This window comes from Sinocyclocheilus rhinocerous, unplaced genomic scaffold, assembly GCF_001515625.1.
Source record: "Sinocyclocheilus rhinocerous isolate Xijiao unplaced genomic scaffold, SAMN03320098_v1.1 scaffold5016, whole genome shotgun sequence".
Taxonomy (NCBI): Eukaryota; Metazoa; Chordata; class Actinopteri; order Cypriniformes; family Cyprinidae; genus Sinocyclocheilus; species Sinocyclocheilus rhinocerous.
The window spans coordinates 186,510-190,572 of NW_015658380.1; the positions used below are offsets into that span (position 1 = coordinate 186,510).

The window sequence follows — 4,063 nt, forward strand, 5'->3', positions numbered from 1 at the left end:
TATACCAAAAAAAAAAAAAAAAAGTTCTAATAAAATTTAATGCATTTAAGTTTGAACTACTAATCAAACATTGACACTTAAATGTTCATCTCAAACTAAAGGGCCATGTATCGATGCATACAATTTAAGTTCGTAATTTCCATATCTACTTTTTTTAGTTGGTTTTTTTAAGCCATTACTATTATTCTAAAATGTGAAGAAAAAAAACTTTGACTGGTAGCATACGTGATATGAATCCACTGAACATTAAACCTAATAAATCCCATTCACCTATAATAAACTTAATACTGGTCATGTTTTAATACAAAAACAGACCTTTTAAAACCATTACAGTAAAAAAAAAAAAAAACTACAAGAAAAAATTAAACAGTTCAAAAGCAGCGCACAGCAGCGACAAACAGGGGTTAACCTGAAAAACACACATACGCACGCACGCTTAAGCAGAAACGGTCAAAGCCAGAGGCACAGGAAAGGATGGCGAAGCAGGCCACCATCAGTTTTGCATAGATTTGCACAACTCAATATTTCTTGTAGTGCAACTATGCAAAACTAGCAGAGAACTGCATGAAATGAAAGAATAGGGGACAGCCAATGGGGAACAGCGGGATTTGCCAGCCCCTTATGCCAGAAGGGGCACTTAGGGCAGTAGGTGCTAGTCTATTTCACTATCTGCACTAAATGCACCTTAGCATAAGCAGTAGTTGACGTCGCCGCTCGTGTGCGTTCATGTCAAAGTAGAGCTTGAAGTGCCTCCACTGCAGTAGATTTTACAGAACTACCTGCACTGTAAGCACTTTGGCACTACGCCGACATGGAGTCGACAAGCTCACGGCCACGAGGAACCGGGCAGATCCAAGTTCTAATAAAATTTAATGCATTTAAGTTTGAACTACTAATCAAACATTGACACTTAAATGTTCATCTCAAACTAAAGGGCCATGTATCGATGCATACAATTTAAGTTCGTAATTTCCATATCTACTTTTTTTAGTTGGTTTTTTTAAGCCATTACTATTATTCTAAAATGTGAAGAAAAAAAACTTTGACTGGTAGCATACGTGATATGAATCCACTGAACATTAAAACTAATAAATCCCATTCACCTATAATAAACTTAATACTGGTCATGTTTTAATACAAAAACAGACCTTTTAAAACCATTACAGTAAAAAAAAAAAAAAAACTACAAGAAAAAATTAAACCGTTCAACAGCTTGAATTATTAAAATACAACATCACCAGCAAATGTGCATTTAAAACTTTTATTGAGACGATCAAACAAATTTAAACAAACACACAAGACAGGAGGGAAAAAAAATAAATACATGTTCAAATTTATTAAAGAACACAAAAGCAGCTGAACAATTTCCCATGCTCTTCACAGGCCGGGACAAGTGCAATACTTCCAGCGCAGAGCATTGCGGCTGATCCCAACCTGCAAAGAAAGGGATGCTGGAAAGTGACGGGAAGCGGAGATTCCTCACTGTTACGATCAGTTTTGCATGGATTTGCACAGCAACGATACGAACGCTGACTGCAAACCAGCAAAACGAACCAGGACAGTGTGCACAAGAAAGCGTGATGTTCTCTCTCTCTCTCTCCGCGACGCTCGCATCTAGAAGTACTTGAAGTGCTCACATTGCAGTAGATAGACATTTTACAAAACTACCTGCACTATAAGCACTTTAATACTGCTGGAACCAGAGTGAGAGTTTTCCAGCGCACAGCAGCGACAAACAGGGGTTAACCTGAAAAACACACATACGCACGCACGCTTAAGCAGAAACGGTCAAAGCCAGAGGCGTAGATTTTACAGAACTACCTGCACTGTAAGCACTTTGGCACTACGCCGACATGGAGTCGACAAGCTCACGGCCACGAGGAACCGGGCAGATCCACTTTTGGGACGGCGTTAGCGGCGGACCACGTCCACTGGACCCTGGTGACTTGAGGTGGTCGAAGGCTTTTCTGGAAAGAGTGGGAAAAGGTATGTTATTACACACTTGTTTCCATTCGGTTTCGTTAATATACAGCAGTCAGCATTTCATCGACGTTGTCCTAAAACCAAAATGCGAACTTGTCTAAGGACAACTTTTTTGATCCACTTCAATTGTTGACTACTGTATTTAGGTTCCAAACCACATGAGCAATGAACACTTCAAGAAAAGTCCCAACTATCGGATTAGTGCAGCAATAAAAACCTAGAAAACGGATGCATTTAAAAAAAAAACTAACTAAACCACTAAATGGAATTCGATAAGCGAAGTACCCCTTATGAAAATTAACCATGGTTTTGTTGTAGCAAAAGTGTAGTAACCGTGGTTTTACGGCATATTGATTACCATTTGTACTACAAATACCGTGGTTAAACTATGGTTAGTTTAGCAAAACCATGGTCTAACTCTAGTAACCTTGTTTTTTTTTTGTAGTAAAACCATGGTTAATTTTCATAAGGGACACAACCGGCGTTCTACGACGCATGCGCAGTGCGCACACCCCTCCCCCATGATTTGCACCAATATGGCGCCGAAGAGTCCGCAGTAGTTGTGTTGGAGAAACAAACTAAAAACAAGGGCAAAGTCGAGTGTTCACGGCTTTGCTCGTTGTTTGGGTTGGAACTTGCAACGCTAGTCGGTAAAAAAGTACTCTACAGCTCCAAACAACTGCCGCGAAGTGCGTCGAACGCACAATTAAACGCGTTCGACAACACCAGCCCCAACCGTTCTAGCTCATTTTGGTTTGACGCGGCATCTCAGTTTACCCAACGTGAGAGTCGATCAGTCTACACGAACGGCATTTGTCTGATTTTACGCCAAAACCCTTGTGTGCTGTGCGGAACGCTTTGAAATTCTATTCTTAAACGTGACCGGCCCAATGCGTTCCGCCGCACATGCGTTCGAATGCTCGCAGAACGCACGCTAATCTTCCAATATCTGCGGGAAACCAAGTCGTTCTGTATTTACTGGTCAACAGGAAGGCGAGTGTAGTTCCCCAAATATTTAAGCGCACGGTTTCGGGTTCAAACGTGCAACGTTACGTTTCAAACTCGCTGAACTCTACCTAGCCTAGCAATGTTGCTAACTCAGCACGCGCGGCCTGCAGCTGCCCCATGTGCTGTCGCTTTGTTCTGGTGGCAACCAAGCACTAGCGTTCACAAAGCACAGCGAATAGCTGCCGTTTTGGAGCGCTCGGCCCATGAAAAGTTCTCGAGGAACGGTTCGGAACGCATTTTAACGCGCCGATAGAATGTAAACTGTAACTTGAGCGAGCGCTCGTTTGGCTCTGCAGCAGCCTCGCGCACGCTTTTCAAATCTCCCTCATTCTCTGAACTATGGTGGGCTACCACGCGTCTCTAACCACAGCGTTTTAGCCCAAAACCGCTCCACTGACCCGTTCGCATGCAATAAAGTGAACGGTTTAGACGTTTACGCAAGAACGCGCTGGACTTCGTTGAGTGAATCGCGCGAAAAAGACAACAACAGGTTTCGCGCGCGCGTAGTTGCAACACATTGGTTTGTATTATCCACCATCTTCACTCACTTGTGCACACTTACCGTTCACCGTCAACGCTCCGGGCAAATCGTCGAAACTAAACGGTAAACTTCCAGCGCCCCGATGGTGGAAACACAGCATCCGAGCACGCTGTGGGTTGCGTTGCAAAACCGTAGTAAAATTGCGAAAGTGGCGCGAACGCACTCAGCTTTTAACCATGTGGTGAATGAAGGGCGGCTCCCGTTGAACGTAAATATCCACAACCCCAACTCCTTCATTAGCATGCACAAACTACTTCCGATCTCCACCAATCCAACAAGCGCCACTACAATGAAAAATGCTCACAACTGTAAACGACGATGTGGGTCAACATCTCAAGCAGACGCGAGGAGTCCGCAGCGCGTCAAAGCAGCATCTTCTCTCTTGTAAGACATATGCGGTGCGCGCGAGGAACGTTCTTAATACTTGGGGAATTATTATAATACGCTATATGCACTATTGCATGAACAATTTATCAGTTTTGTCAATATTGCTTTCGTTGGTATTTTGCTTTTTGTGTTAAAGTGGAGTAA

The 4,063-nt window shown here is 42.9% G+C and overlaps 1 long non-coding RNA gene across 2 annotated transcripts; it reads right to left on the minus strand.

The window, feature by feature from the left end:
- Positions 1 to 396: 396 nt before the first annotated feature.
- Positions 397 to 3,809, minus strand: LOC107722115 (uncharacterized). Of its 2 annotated transcripts, none has more exons than XR_001637775.1 (3): positions 3,554 to 3,809; positions 1,822 to 1,967; positions 397 to 779 (listed from the first exon to the last, which is right to left on the minus strand). It is a non-coding gene; the product is annotated as an uncharacterized LOC107722115 (long non-coding RNA). The 2 variants fall into 2 exon arrangements; XR_001637774.1 differs by lacking the exon at positions 397 to 779 and adding an exon at positions 1,313 to 1,434.
- Between the last annotated feature and the right edge of the window lie 254 nt (positions 3,810 to 4,063).